The 16,706-nt window shown below is 43.0% G+C and overlaps 2 protein-coding genes across 2 annotated transcripts in view; both read right to left on the bottom strand.

The window, feature by feature from the left end:
- The window catches only part of LOC144589116 (uncharacterized), a 231,996-nt gene extending 216,956 nt beyond the window's left edge, over positions 1-15,040 (bottom strand). Inside the window, exon 1 of the mRNA XM_078393083.1 lies at positions 14,899-15,040. The gene's annotated coding sequence lies outside the window, so the exon portion shown is untranslated. The remainder of the gene's footprint in view (positions 1-14,898) is intronic.
- TTC39C (tetratricopeptide repeat domain 39C) overlaps positions 1-16,706 on the bottom strand; it is a 59,730-nt gene that overhangs the window by 30,189 nt on the left and 12,835 nt on the right. The window lies entirely within an intron of this gene.

Below are 16,706 nucleotides of genomic sequence, written 5' to 3'. Positions count from 1 at the left end.
AATGCACTCTGTATGGGGCTCTCCTTAAATTGGATTCAGCAGCTGCAGTTATTATAGCATGTACCTGCTCACCTGGAGTTAGATGCTATTTCATATGAATATGTGTCACGTTCCCACCTGTCCCTTGATTGTTTCACCAAACACAGGACACAAGCTACATGTCTTTCAGATGCCACCAGTTGATTACATCAACATTATGTATTATTAATAATAGAGGTCCATTTTGAATAGAACCAAATAGAAGTTGTTTATTAATATAGGGATGAAGGTACAATCAATGTCTTCAGCTCTTAACCAAACATCCCACTTCATCCACCCTCAACCGCTAGCCCTTTCTCCCTTCACTCCAAACTCCCAATTCCAAAACCTCCCTTCTCCACTCCTCTCAAACTCCAATCTCCTCTCCTCCTGCAGAGAATCTTATAACTCCTGACTCTCCCTCTCCAGCACTCTCGCTGTCCCATGCAGATAGCATATGAATATTCATTACCTGGGCAGACACCACAATATGTTAACATCTTTGTAGAAGATTCTGCACTGTTTGTGCTATTAGTTTAGGCTTAAGGTTTTGGTATTAGCACATGGAAGCCTTGAAAAGCTAGGAACAGGATGTTGAGGACATACTTTTTTCTCTAAGTTCTTGAAAAGAGTGGGTCCAAGGGATTCCATAAGGGCTTGTTTTGGAGAGCTGCCTGGAAGGCACCATGCATAGGACTAGAGATGGGGGTATTCGTATACGAATATCTCCGCACAGGTGGTGTTAACAAGGGTCCTGCACCATGGGGCCAGACTGTCCACTCACCGATCTGCCACGGATGTGGATGGCACGATTCTACAAATGGTGCCGCAGTGCGCTATCCGCTCGCCACTCTTTGACCTTGCAGAGAGGCTTGTCCTCCTGCCTCCTGCCAGGAGTGATGAGCGGATTGTGCGCTGCGACGCCATTCGTAGAATCGCGTCATCTGCGTCCACAGTGGATTGGTGAGTGGACCGCCCGGCCCCATGCAGCTGGACCCTCACTAACGCCACCTATGTGGGGATATTCGTATACAAATGCCCCCATTTCTACATAGGACTTTTAGAATATCAGTTCCCATCCCACAGAATGCAATCCCAACAAAGATTAGCTATATGCCTATATTATCTTGGTTCTGGCATCTGATGAAGACTTTTTGTTTTCAAACAACTATTTTATAACACAGATGGACAATTTTATTTACAGTTAAGAAACTACTATACCAGCCAGAATCTTATTGGTGTTTATATAAGGTTTGCCATAACTTGCCATTACAAATTGCAGCTAACTGACAAGGTGTTAAAGCATATTTTGGTCACATGACTAACTATACAACGTGGATGCACTCTGGCACCTAGTCAATCATCTGCAATTCACCATGGCAAGTTACACAAATCTGGCACAAACACCAATAGGATTCCAGTCATCATATAATAAACATACATGTTAACACACTGAAAAAATACATTTATAGAAGTATGAATTCTTCAATATATAATAAAAGCCCAAACAATCATAGTCTGGAAGGAATGGGCACACACAAAGTTGTTCAGAGACTTATCCGAGCTCCCACCCAAAATAATTGTAAGATACTCAGAAGAATAGCCAGGGAAGGACTGAATAATAGGTTATACTGGAACTTTCTCTGCTCCTTGACAAAAACTGAAATGAAGAACATGCAAAACAAACTTCACCTCAACATTGTTGCAGGGCCAAAACCTTACATTCCTTGGGATTTTTTCTGCCATCCAGTAAATTAGAAGAGACAAGAGCTCCGACAAGCTCACTGTAAACTACATTCAGCATCCTATGTTTAATAACAGATTTAGCACTAAGTCCACAGACAGTAGTTAGAGAGTAATGAACAGAATGAAACTGCATTTTCAGTCACAATCCCTTAGCCAATGTGATTCATAAGAATCCTACACTGGCAAGACTCATACTGATTAGTAACATGAGCATAAATGCAATGGCATAAATTACAGAGGTGAACTGCCACTAGAACAGATGCATCCAAATCCCATCCTCTTTGACATTCAGGAAGTACAATGGTGCCTCGCATTACGACATTAATTTGTTCCAGCGAAATCGCTGTAGAACGAAAACGTCGTAATGTAAAATCAAAAAGCCCATAGAAACGCATTAAAACCTGATTAATGCACTCCTAGGGGCTTGAAACTCACTATCCAGTGAAGATCCTCCATAGCGCGGCCATTTTCGCTGCCTGTGAAGCAAGGAATCCATCCCAGAAAAGAGCGGGGAGCCATGTTTTTTACCCAGCGGCCATTTTGAAACCGCTGATCAGCTGACTGAAAATCATCGCTTTGCGAGAATCGGTTCCCAAAGCAGGGAACCGATCATCGCAAAGCAAAATTCCCCCACAGGAAACATCATTTTGCGATCCCAAAACCTTCAACGTAAAGCGATTTCGTTGTAAAATGGAGTGCTCGTAATGCGAGGCACCACTGTTTCAACAAGGGTGCCCTAGGTGACAATTAAAGACCCATTTCTTCACCTGACTCCTTCTAAGAAGACATTTCCCCACAGAATTTTTAAGAGCTGGAACATCTTTGAGTGCCACATGAGAACCTTCTCTCACGTCCAGGATTATGCAGATTGGCTGGCTTTGTTTGGTGACTGGTCTTCAGGAGTTAAGCATCACGTTCCTTTGAAATCTGATTTCATAAACACAGGAAAACTGCCTCAGTCACTTTTCCATCATATTAGAGTGTTGCTGAGTTTAAAGTCTGTGTCTAGCCTCGGGGATTAGGTGGAACAAGAACCAGTTGAAAAAAGTCACAGAAAGCATAAAGCGTCAAACAAAAATGGCTAGCAAAATAGATCAAGAAAGATGAAAGCAGCAGAAATAGCTAGATTTGGCAGTGAAAACAACTGGCTATTCTGATATGGACACTTCTAGTGAAATACTAGTCACTTAAGTGGAATTCATTAGTGGAATTCATATCAGTAGGAATAACATCATGCTCCATAAATTTCTACATAGAGCACAGAAAAAAATATCAAATGGGAGCTGGAGTGCCATGGTAAATCAAAAGATAAATGATGGAGGCTTTGAGATGAAGGAAATGGAAAATATGGGAAATGATGGAAAGAACAGATCACAGCATAGATTTTAGACGTAATATGTGAAGAGGAGTCTTGAGTAGGTACAGGTGGGTGGACAGGAGTAGTTAGAATTCAAAGAGCACCAAAAAGATAGACAAAGCACTGAGAATACCAACAAGTAACATAGCTAAGGGTAGTGGAGTAATATTGCTTAGGAAAGAAGATGCACTGGGAAATAAATACATTTACAACTGATAAAATCATCCAAGTCTTCTGTTTTCTTCCAGAGAGGTTCAAGATGAACAGTCTATTAACATGGAATTTAATGGAGTTAGACTTGTAGATCTCTTTGAGACCAAAGTTGGTCAAGAACGTTTTATGGTCAAGGCAAAGAAGCCAAGCAGTATGTTGTAAAAACACTATAAGCACAATAAACTGATAGTTTCCTTTTAATGATATTGGATATTTTTTAACAAGTAAGCCAATCTTGATTGAGGTTATAAACTTCAGACTGTAGAAGGGTAAAGATCACAAACAAGAAAGCCGCACAGAGTCAGAGGCAATTCCAGGACAAGGAATGCACAGAGGAACACAATGTCAGAACAAACGGAAGCAGCTGTTATGCTTATTTTCATCTGTTATAAAAGTACCTTGTAATTAAACATCGCTGGGACGTTTCATGGCACAAGGAGATGGGAGCACAGCCAAAAACGTACTATACAAAATCATCTGCATTCCAAACAAAGAGCTAGTTGGCAGCAAATAACAAAGTGCAGTAAATGAATATTCTGCCATACTATGGAACTGACAGAGTAATCATATACAGTATGTAGTTACAGAGAAATATGTCCCATCAAATTTGATTATTTCTATTCCTAAGTGATTCCCAGTGTGGTAAAGTGGACAGAGTAATGGACTAGGACTCTGGAGAACAGGGTTCAAATCTCCACTCAGCCATGGAAACTCACTGGGGGAGTAGAATTAGTGAAGCCGCTCCTTAAATATCCCACTTATGTACCTTGAAAGCCCAATTAGGTCACTATGAATCAGTTCCTACCTGACAGCATGTAACACACACATTCCTAAGTACTAACTTCATGCCTCAAAGAACAGACTAGAAAACACACAAAGGAATAAAAACTGCTATCTTTCAATATGGAGTATGGGCTGAGCGCAGCTTTGACCCTCAATGAAAGAAAAGGGTGTCTTCCCTTCTTGGAGAAAACTAGAATTCCTATTAGAGAAAAGGACAGGATGATAAATTTTGACCATTTCTCCTTATCCCTGAAGCCACCAGCTGCTTTTAGAACAAAGATATGGAAAAAAATATCAAATACTATACAGTGGTGCCTCGCACAGCGAGGTTAATCCTTTCCGGATTAACCCTCGCTGTGTGAAACATCGCTGTACGGAAGTAAAAAAGCCATTGAAACGCATTAAACTACGTTAATGCGTTCCAATCAGCACGTTTACTTACCGTACAGCGATGCCGGCAGCCATTTTCGCGCCCTCCCCTCGCAGAACGAGGGCGCGAAAATGGCTGCGATCAGCTGTCTGTCGGGTCCAAAATGGCCGCCGGAACAGCCAAAGGGGGCCGGGCGCAGCGTTTTCGCGCCCTTGGTAAGCAAGGGGAGGGCGCGAAAACGCTGCCGGAAGCCTCAAAATGGCTGCACGCAGCGTTTTTGCACCCTCCCCTTGCTTACCAAGGGCGCGAAAACGCTGCGCCCTGGCCCCTTTCGGCTGTTCCGGCGGCCATTTTGAAGCCGTGGAACAGCTGATTGTCGGGTCGCAAAGCGAAGGTCGGTAAGCGAGCAGCTTACCGACTTTCGCTCTGCGATTTCCCGCCTATACGGGCACCGTTTTGCGATCACATTTGCGATTGCAAAAACGGCCTCGTAGAACGAATTCATCGCTCTACGAGGCGCCCGTTCTGCGAGGCACCACTGTACTGCATATATTAACTTGAGCAGTTGATTTAATATTTTCTGCTCAGGCCTGAACAAAATCTTTAATTGCGACAAAGTTAAGACAAATTAACGGAGTCTCCCAGGAAGCATTCATTCTACATGGGATCTCATGAATTTTAATTAGCTGCAAGAACAAATATTTTTTTCCAGATCTTAATTACAGCACACAATAACCGGCAAAGACAAGAGCAGTATTTGAAAAGATATTCATATACTATACACACTTACGTGCAAATGCATATACATAAATTGTGCATATGTATTTATTTTCCATATAAGCCACAACAAAAGAAAGCAGTAATCCTAATGAAACTAAATCAGAATGCAACAATAAAAGGCAGAAAGTAGGCAGTCACATCTACTTTAATAAGCCAACTGTAAATATGCCTGGCCAAAAAGAAAAATTGGTTTTGACCTAACTCCAAAAAAGAACGACCAGGAAACTTCCTTCCTGATAGTTGTTGTTTAGTTGTTAAGTCATATCTGACTCTTCGTGACCCTATGGACCAGAGCATGTGAGGCCCTCCTGTCTTCCACTGCTTCCTGGAGTTGGCTCAAATTCATGTTGGTAACTTCGATGACACTGTCCAACCATCTCGTCCTCTGTCATCCCCTTCTCCTCTTGCCTTCACACTTTCCCAGCATTAGGGTCTTTTCCAGGGAGTCTTCTCTTCTCATGAGATGGCCAAAATATTGGAGCCTCAGCTTCAGGGTCTGTCCTTCCAGTGAGCACTCAGGGTTGATTTCCTTCAGAATGCATAGACCTCCTTATTATTTGCCGCTTGGCATATTCATAATGCTAGTTCTATTATTGGGGTGAACATTTAATATTCTCCAAATCTGCTGAGATTCCCGAGTCTATTACTTTGAAAGAACAGATTTAGCAAGCAGAAACCGAAAATGAAAAGTGAAGTGTACAAGTAAGTGACATACCTTAATGTCAAATTTATGTAAGTACAGTGGTGCCCCGAGTAGACATGGTCTAGAGGGGCGGGGTAAAAATCAAATAAATAAATAAATAAATAAATAAATAAATAAATAAATATGCCTCGCATAACGGGTGCCCCGTTTAACGACGAATTTGCATAGTGATGAAGAATTTGCGATCGCTTTTGCGATCGCATAACGATGTTTGCTATGGGGGGAAATCGCTTTGCGATGATCAGTAAGCTGTTTCGCTTACTGATTTTCGCATAGCGATGCTTTTTCCCCAGCTGATCAGCGGTTCCAAAATGGCCACCAGGTAAAACAGGGACGGATTCCTCACTTACCGGGCAGCTAAAATGGCCACCGTATGGAGGATTTTCGCTTAAAAGGTAAGTTTTTAGCCCATAGGAACGCATTTAACGGGTTTTAAAGCATTCCTATGGCTTTTTAATTTCGCATAGCGACGAATCCGTATAGCGACGATTTTTGCTGCACGGATTATCGTCGCTATGCGGGACACCACTGTAATAGAGACTTCATACAATCCTGTATATTATGCTAAAATAATATGCACTCATAATCTCGAGATTAGACCATTGTAATGCACTCTACGTGGGGCTGCCTTTGAGGCTGATGCAGAAACTTCAGATGGTCTAGAATGCGGCAGCCAGGCTTCTTAGTGGGGTGAGAAAACACCAACATATCTCCCCCACTCTGGCTACTTTGCACTGGTTGCCCATCCGTTTCTGCGTTGACTTCAAAGTGCTAATAATCACGTATAAAGCCCTAAATGGCTTGGGACCTCAATATTTGGCAGATCATCTTCTCCCACCCAGATCTACCCGAATCACTCAATATAGCCAGCAGGGACGGCTGAGGGGTCTGACGCTAAGGGAGGCCCGAAAGGAAAAAACAAGAAACCGGGCCTTCTCGGCAGTGGCCCCTCGGCTGTGGAATGCCCTACCAACAGAAATTCGGCTGGCACCCTCACTGGGTGTTTTTAAAAGCCAGCTAAAAACTTGGCTATTCAAGCAGACCTTCCCTCCAGCCAATTAAGTCTTTCTTATTTTTCTCCCCCTTTATGCCATGCCATCTTGGTAATCTTCTTCAAATTAACTGTACAATTGTAGTTGTAATTTTATATATTTTATATATTATATTGTTCTATTTTATCTATGCAAGCCACCCCGAGTAGACATGGTCTAGAGGGGCGGGGTAAAAATCCAATAAATAAATAAATAAATAAATAAATAAATAAATAAATAAATAAATGAATGAATGAATGAATGAATGAATGAATGAATGAATGAATGAATAAATAAATCAAGCCCCCACACGTTGGTTTTGGTCTTTCAGCTTGACACTGGGCTGGGGATGATGCATCTGTGCAGATATTTTATGGGTGCAGCTTATTCCATCACTTGCTATAACTGTCCCACATGACTCTGCTCCCTGCGCACAGGATTCCGTTGTGACCTGAATCTAACACATTCATTGCACAGAGGTGGAAGACAGCTGGATGAAGGGAAGCAGAGGTGCGCACATGTGCGCCCAGCTTAGAAGGAACCTTGATTATTACTATTCCAAATTTCAAAATATTTGAAAACCACCCTCAAAACTGGAAGTCCTATACCTTTTACAAGAGCTCAGAACATTACTTTTAAAAACATAATTTTTACCATTACTCACTGCTTTAGGCCAGTATGAGACAATGACAGTTACACTATCTGCAAAGTTAACAGGTTTCCATCTGTTACTACTGCATTGCCACTCTTCATTAAGTGGTCTAGAGATGGGATATTTGTATTTGTCTCCTAGGGGAAATGAATATGAATATCATCACTATAGATGGCCAGGCCCTTTCGACCCACCCCCTTGAACCAGCCAGTCTACTTACTGCACACGCCACGCATGGTTGTCATCCATGTCATGCCAATTGCAGAAGTAGTCCGGCTGGGGTTTCTCCACCCCTCCTCTGTTGCTGATCACTCCAGCAATGATGCGGGATGATGAGTCTCCCTGCTCAGCTGCTGAGTGGCTAGCAACACAGGGAGACAGGAAGCACTGGTCAAGTTACTTCCGCAACTGGCGCAGCACAGTTGACAATCGTGTACGCCACATGCAGTAAGTAAACTGGCCAGATTGGGGGGGGGGGGTCAAAAGGCCCCAGCCACCTCTGGTGGCAATATTCATATTTGTCTCCTCCAGGAGAAAAAATCAAATATCCCACCTCTAGTAGTGTCTATGGGAAAATACATATGTTCACCAATTCCCCCAAGTGATCAATTCTGAAAACAAAATGTTCTTTGGTTTGCGCTTCCCAAGTATTCATTTAGTGGACAAAATGAACTGTCATAAAATGATGGCTTGTTTGATGAGAGAGATTGTAAAGGCAGGGGAGGGACAGGAAAGTAGAAAAATTGGAATAACAGGTTGCTGTAACACAGGATCACTGGGAAAGTAAGACAAAGGAGGGAAGGTCTACATTTTCTTCCTGTACTCCCTTTTATCTCTCTCCCTACCACACACCCAAACTCCAAAGCCTACCAGCTCCTTTTTAAGCAGTTTTCCACAAAACTAACCTCAGCCTTCAAGGTTCATGCTGTCTCCTCCCCCAAAAGATGGAGTATGTATGTATATGTCAACCCTGAGTGCTCACTGGAAGGACAGATCCTGAAGCTGAGGCTCCAATACTTTGGCCATCTCATGAGAAGTGAAAACTCCCTGGAAAAGACCCTGATGTTTGGAAAGTGTGAAGGCAAGAGGAGAAGGGGACGACAGAGGGCGAGATGGCTGGACAGTGTCACTGAAGCTACCAAGATGAATTTGACCGAACTCCAGGAGGCAGTGAAAGACAGGAGGGCCTAGCGTGCTCTGGTCCATGGGGTCATGAAGAATCGGACACGACTTAATGACTAAACAACAACATGTATATGTGTACTTTTTTCTTCTGCTACTTTAATCTCCTTCCATTCCGCTTCTTAAAAATGTAAAACAAATCAGTTCCTTAACTAGTCTGCATCTCATGTTGCCTCTGTTGTTCTGTTAAGACATTTTGTTCTACCTCACGGCTTCTAAAGTAAACCAGCCTCTTTCAAAGGGATCTTCTTCCAAATAATACAAGTCTCTTCAACTCATTCTCATTTCCCCTCCTTCCTTTGGGGCTGCCTTCACTGTTTTCTTCTGCTTGTTCTTCCTTCCTACTCATTTTACCATAGCTTCTTCCTTACCCACAAAGAAAGTCAGTCAAATGTTGCAAATGAAGCACTCACATGACTCTTCTCCTCTCTACTGCTCAAAGGAGTAATGAGTAATGTATACAGAACCATTTTTGTTACACTGAAAAGTAGTGAATTACACCTATGTTAGTTACAGATCCAAATTAATTCTGTTCCATCTCGTCTGAGCTCTGCCTTTTATCATGTTGTCTAGCACTGCTATCCTATGGGACTTTTTAATGCTTCCTGTCAGTTAGTTTTCCCAAAGCTATCAGCTGAATTTTTAAGAAAGCTGCTCACATTAATAGCTTTATCTTTTCCAGCCCTTTTGACAGGTTTCATTCAATAAATACTATTTTCGATATCTAATATTGTATCCCTTTGAACTAGAGAACCTCATAATGGGATTAACTGGTTAGAAAAGAGAGCAATTCTATACTAACTAATCCTCTCTTGAAAGAAGACAGAAATAAAAATGTCTACAATATATAGGAAACCCCTAGGGTATTAGATAACTGACACTGTTGCTACATTTTGACAAAGTGTAAAGAAATCTGACTGGACAGCACAGTGGTTTAGGGATCTGGCTGTGGAGTCAGAGTTTGGGATTTTGATTCCCCACTCTGCCTCTTGTGAATACAGCCAGTCTGTGTGGCCATGGGCAAACTGCACAGTCCCAGGGCATTCCCAGAAGAAAGGAATGATAAACCACTTCTGAATATTCTCTTCCTAAAAGACATTGAAAAGGGTCACCATAAGTCCAAATCGACTTGATGGCTGTCATAATACAATTTGTTTCTCCATATTATAATATTGTTATAACTCTATGTAAGTTTCATATTCTCAAATCCTTAAGTAAAGGTAGAGGAAAAACCCTTAGAATGAAGCTATGCTTTGCTGTTCAGCTGACCCAAATGGCCAGCTCTATTAAGATAGGGAAGTAACAAACCAGGAGAATGAACTTTGACATGGGTACACAGGAAATGCCTAACAAATGTAAGCTGGCTTCTAGAGACTTGTAGATAAACTTTGAAACCTCCCCATCTTTTTCTTATCTCACACAGGTTATGAGCTAGATGTTTAATTGCACATGTGTATCTTGATTGGAGTAAGCTTTTCCTGACCTGATGGCTGGAAGGTGGTCATGCTGTTAGAGGGAGGGATAAACTGAAAATGAGCACACATTTGTTTTAGCTTTTTCTTTGTATTTAAACCTCTGCTTCTTTTGTTAATTTGCTGGCTTTCTGACTGTCTGTGTGTTTGAACAAATTTACAGACTACCTTGCATTTTGCATCTGTCTTCCTGATTTCCATTTGGGCCATGGGCCATATGATTATTATTTTAAAGAAACATGACAGTAGCCTTCAGCACTAGTTGTGCTGGCCAGGATTTCTGGGAGTTGCAGTCCAAGAACACCTGGGGACCAAACTTTGGGAAACACTTCTCTAGTTTCTGATTAGAATCATGTTATAATTCATCAGCTGAGTTAGTATCTAATATTAATTGTTTGTCATCCAGGCAACTCAGATTTATAGAGACCCTTTTCAGGGTTTTCCAGGTAGAGAGTGTGACAACCCCAGACCTACTGGGATATGCCACAGTTTCACTAAGCTGCCACCAACCATTCCCTATAAGAAGTCACACAGACCAGGGATGGATTTTTAACAAATAAAGGAATAAGGTTTATTTAAATAACACACAGGGAAAAATAAAATGATCAAGTGAATAAGATACAGTAACGTGGCTTAGTCTCAATCATACATACACCAGTTTGGTTCACACAGAACACCTTTAAATAAAGCACAGACCCTGAACCTATCAGTTCTGGCTAACCATAAAGACACCTGAACCTATCAGGTTGGTACTGACTGACACACAGTAGTACCCTGTCTGACACACAGACTCCCACACCAGCTTCTTCTCTCAGCTCTCCTTCAGCTCTCCTTCAGCTCTCCACACAAACTCCACATATATATACAGTACAGCCCCTCCTCCTGATGTCCCGCCTTCCACTCCCCATAGGATGGAACTTTCCCTCCAACCCATGACAGACAGGTAACATCAGTGCTGTATGTAACACCTCCCCTCTTTATAAGTTGTTTTGTAGGGGGAAAGCTAAAGTGCTTTTCACCAAAAAACAACCTGGATCCAAAACATACAAAAACAGTTATACATTAACATACAATACCATACTTACTCTAGGATAAACATATCAATTGGGATTTAAACATTTACCATTTACAATACATCAAGTTACCTTTATTCATACAAACCAGCATGTTTAATAAACAGGTACATTTAACCTTTTGGTCACCAAAATATATACATAGTCCATGTTTCTTTCGCGGTCTTCATTCTTCAGGTCTTCTTGACAAGGCGTCAGCAACACAGTTCACTGACCCTCTGACCACCTTCACTTCAAAGTCATAGTCCTGCAGGTTTAAAGCCCACCTCATAAGTTTGCTATTGTGGGTTTTCATTGTCTTTAACCATTGCAGTGGTGAATGGTCAGTGCACAGAATAAAATGTCTTCCCCAGATGTAAGGCTTGGCCTTCTGGATCGCGTAGACTATGGCCAGGCACTCCTTTTCCACGGTTGCCAGATGTCTCTCACCTTTCTGGAGCTTCCTACTCAGGTAGGACACTGGATGCTGGTCACCATGTTCATCCTCCTGGCAAAGAACTGCTCCTACCCCGCTGTTAGACGCATCGGTGTAGATGATGAACTCCCGGTCGAAGTCTGGAGCACGCAGCACTGGATAGTTGATGAGGGCCTCCTTCAACCTCTGGAACGCCTCCTCACAGTCGCTGGTCCACGGGATGCGGTCATCAGTCTTCTTCCGCGTCAGATCGGTCAGCGGAGTCGCTATCTCGCTAAACCTCGGGATGAACTTTCTGTAGTAGCCCACCAACCCAAGAAATGATTTGACTTTTTTCTTGGTGTTGGGTCTAGGCCAATCACGAATTGCTTCTATCTTGGCCTCTAGGGGTTTGATCACTCCTCCCCCTACCATGTGACCCAAGTATTTTATTTCTGGGCTACCCAGCTGCAGTTTGTTCTCTTTGCAGGGCCTAGGCCAAAGCACTTCCTCCCCTGGGTTAAAGTGCCTCTCCCTGGTTTTCTGCTCATACCAGGTTTTCTTTCTGACCTTCTGAGCTTGCAGGTTTTCTGCTGCTAGCTCTAGGTTTCTCTTTAGGTCCTTCATTAAAGAGTCTATATATGTCACAACATCTTGTGGGTCATCCTGGGTGATCTGCTCCGAATTTTGTTTGATTAAATCAAGGGGCCCTTTCACCCTTCTCCCAAACAAGAGTTCAAACGGACTGAACCCGGTACTGGCTTGTGGCACTGATCGATAAGCAAACAAAAGGGACTGCAGCTTCTGGTCCCAATTGTTTGGATTCTCTGCCAAGTAAGCCCTAATCATGCGCATTAGAGTCCCATTGAACTTCTCCGTTAACCCATTACTTTCAGGGTGATAGGCAGTGGTTTCCTTGTGTTTAATTCCACAGATTTGCCATAACCGTTTCATGAGCTTCGATGTAAACGATGCGCCCAAATCTGTGATTATTTCTGAGGCGAATCCCATCCTGGACATATACCCCACCAAGGCATCTGCCACTGTGTTAGTTTCAATGTTAGACAAGGGAATGGCTTCAGGGTACCTCGTGGCATGGTCCACAATGGTGAGAATGAACCGGTTCCCCCTCTTTGTGGCCTTGGGCAAAGGTCCCACAATATCCACCCCTATACATTTGAACGGAGTGTCAATCACAGGCAAAGGGCACAACTTTGCTTTGGTCCTGTCACAGTTATTCCCCTGCCTCTGACACACATCACATTGTTTACAGAACTCCTTGATCTGCTTCCCTATTTCAGGCCAGTAAAAATTCTGTGTGATTCTCTGCTGTGTTTTGTTCACCCCTAAGTGCGCAGCAAACATGTCAGAGTGCCCCCTTTGTAAGATCATGGGGCGATACTTTTCAGGTACCACTAGCTGACTTCTGATCCCATCTCCCCCTTTTGAGATATTCCTCAGGGTCTCTCTATATAAAATTCCCTTTTTCTCTCGAAATCTCACTGGGGTTTCAGGTGTTAGCTGGGCGTCTGTCACCTGTTCAAAACACTTTTGGAGAGTGACGTCTGCCTTTTGCTCTTGGCCGAATTTGCTGTTTGTGGTTAAGGTTTCCACCACAGCTTCGGAATTCCCTTCATCTGTTTCCGTCTCGGGCTCTCCAGTACCCCCCTGAACTGTCCCCGTGGTAGCTTGTGAACGTGTAATCACTAGCACCCATTTCACATGTTCAGCCAGGTCATTTCCCACGAGCACGGCTGCTGGCAGAGTCGATGAAATCGCTAGCCGCCAAACTCCCCTCCAGCCTTGAAAGTTCACCGGTACCTCAGCTACTGGCAGTGAGATCACCTGCCCCTCAATCCCTGCCACCTTTAGGCTCTCATTTGGGATTATATACTCCCTAGGAATAATATCTGGATGGCACAGGGTCACCTGGGAACAAGTATCCCTCAGCCCCCTATACTGATGGTCAAGTATTCCTACGTCCACCCCTGCAGTTTCAAACAACTGAGAATCTGTTCTCACTAGTAAGCAGCGCTTGACCTCCACCAGAGGACCATTTTCCCCAGCCTGATCAGCAGATGTATCTGTTCCAGATTGAGTAGCCATGGCAACAGGCTCCCTCAGTGGCAAGGAGCTTTGCTCTTTCTGGACACAGAACACAGCTTTTGGCTTGGTTCCACTCAAATCATGAGGCAAATTTCCCTTTATCTGCTTTCCATTTCTCACACCCTGAGATTAGATGGCCCTTTCCCTGACAGAAATAACATTTTCTGCTGTACTTGGAGTCTTTCTCCTCTGGTTTTGGTTTTCCCTCCAAAATCTGGTTCCTGGACTGGCTCTGCCCAGAAGTTTTATCAACAAAATGGCCGCCCATTTTTGGCGGGCTCTGAACTAACCCTTTGGAGTACTTAGGGTCCCATGTTTCCCTCATGTTTTCTTCAGAATAATTCAGGTTTTGATGTTGTGCCTTAACCTGTGTGCCTTCTTTTGGTTTCTTTTCTAGCTGCAATTTCTTCTCTTTTATTCTCAAATCCAGCTCCTTTTTCTTAGCCTCAAACTCAGCCCTGATCTGTAAAATTTCTTCCTCAGCCCTAGCTTTTATCTCTTTTACTTTTTCTTCAGTCTTATCTCTGATTTCTTTTAATTTAATGTCTTTTTGCTGATTATATTTTTCAAGATCTTGCTCACTTTGTCTGGCCTGAGCCTCATACTTTTCTCTTTCCGAAATTTCTTCAACTGATAAATTGTTATTTCTCTTATTTAGGAATGTTAATTCTAATTGTGCCATTCTAATTCTGTGTTTCAGTTCCATCTCTTCTATCCTCATGGCCATTCCCCTTTTCTTGGCATCTGCCTCTGCCTGACTGATTTCAGCTCTTTCTCTGGCCTCCCTTTCCAATTGTCTCATTCTAAATTCATGCTGTTGGGCTAGGAGCATTTTTCTGAGTTCTAAGGTCTGTTCTCCCGTGCTCTCCTCCTGCACTGAGCCAAATTCCTCCTCAGAACCTTGGTCTACCTGTGGGTCTCGTACTTCACCCATTTCTGCCATTTGGCTTCGAGTCAAGGGCATAATCCCCCCCCAGAACAGGCTGCTTTCAAAAGTCAAGCCTCAAAATAAAGCGACCACTTTTTTTTTCTCTTTTGCCTCAGAACCAGCCTTCTATAGATTGCTGCTGTTCTTCAGCACTAACTTGCAACTGTTGCCAGCCAGAGTCTACCCCCCTCTGCTAGGCCTCTCAGCAGACAAGCTAGATCACTGCTACTTCACTCAGCTTTGCCTCAGCCTTTTCCCGCCAAAACGGGTTGCCTCGGAGCTCCCTAATCTAGTCCCCAATCTGAGGTCACACGTTCTTCCACTAGCCTACCTCCCCGTGAGGTAAGCCTAGAAGATTACCTACGCGCTCTCAGATTGTCCCTGACTAGACCCCCCTTGCTCTGGGCACACTTGCCAAGGCTTTGCTGGACCACTGGACAACTGGACCAGTCGTATCCCACACGCTGGACACCAATCAATGTGACAACCCCAGACCTACTGGGATATGCCACAGTTTCACTAAGCTGCCACCAACCATTCCCTATAAGAAGTCACACAGACCAGGGATGGATTTTTAACAAATAAAGGAATAAGGTTTATTTAAATAACACACAGGGAAAAATAAAATGATCAAGTGAATAAGATACAGTAACGTGGCTTAGTCTCAATCATACATACACCAGTTTGGTTCACACAGAACACCTTTAAATAAAGCACAGACCCTGAACCTATCAGTTCTGGCTAACCATAAAGACACCTGAACCTATCAGGTTGGTACTGACTGACACACAGTAGTACCCTGTCTGACACACAGACTCCCACACCAGCTTCTTCTCTCAGCTCTCCTTCAGCTCTCCTTCAGCTCTCCACACAAACTCCACATATATATACAGTACAGCCCCTCCTCCTGATGTCCCGCCTTCCACTCCCCATAGGATGGAACTTTCCCACCAACCCATGACAGACAGGTAACATCAGTGCTGTATGTAACAGAGAGTACTCAACTACTCCTTTCTTCTAGGTGCATCCTGAGACTTTGCAGTTTGCCTAAGGCCACAAAGGCTGGCTCTTCTAGGATGCACAGTGGAGAATTCAACTCCCAGCCTCTGGTTCTGCAATTTGATACTGTACCTAACTCGCTGAAGTATCCAACCAGCTCTACTCACAGTCAAACAGAAGTCAGTATGCTTTATTTAAGGCACTGGAGAAGACTCTGAGTGACTGGAAGCCCTTTCTCTACACACAGTGATTGGAAAAATTAATTCTGCCCTTCCTTATGTGAAAGTTGATAACCCTAACTTTTTCTATCAGTTTCCAATATCCATTCTGAGACTTCATTTAAACTACCACATCCTGAAGCCTTCACATCTGACTAGGATAATGTTTGGATTTTGGATTAGCACTGGTATAGTAGTTTAAATATTGGATTTGGGAGGTCCAGATTTTAGCTCTCACAGAGCCATGAAACTTACCTTCAGCCAGCCACTGTCTCTCAGCCTAGCCTACCTCACAGAACCATGGTAAAAACTAAACTTGGGGAGGAGGAGAGACATATATGACTTATTATGGGCCATAATAAATTTACATTTGCCGTACTATCAGCATAGAGACATGTTAAAAATACAATTCTGTCTGATTATACTAGGTATTTGGCAGCAAAAAATGTATTTTGAGTTGTCCAAGGTTCGTATTATCTTTTCTAAATAATTTCTCTAAGACTTCCTTGGAGTTTGCTTGGGAGAAAACACTTCTTCTAAATCTTACTATTTTTAGATTCAACCACTGTTCATTATGATGAATAAAGATTCCCATACTTTTCCTCCAGCTGAAGGAAGTTCCTATCTTTGCAAGTTCCTCAAAAATTACATTCATTACAATGACATATTTTCCCATAAGGG

This window comes from Pogona vitticeps, chromosome 4, assembly GCF_051106095.1.
Source record: "Pogona vitticeps strain Pit_001003342236 chromosome 4, PviZW2.1, whole genome shotgun sequence".
Lineage (NCBI taxonomy): Eukaryota > Metazoa > Chordata > Lepidosauria > Squamata > Agamidae > Pogona > Pogona vitticeps.
This window is presented reverse-complemented; position numbering and strand designations above follow the sequence as displayed.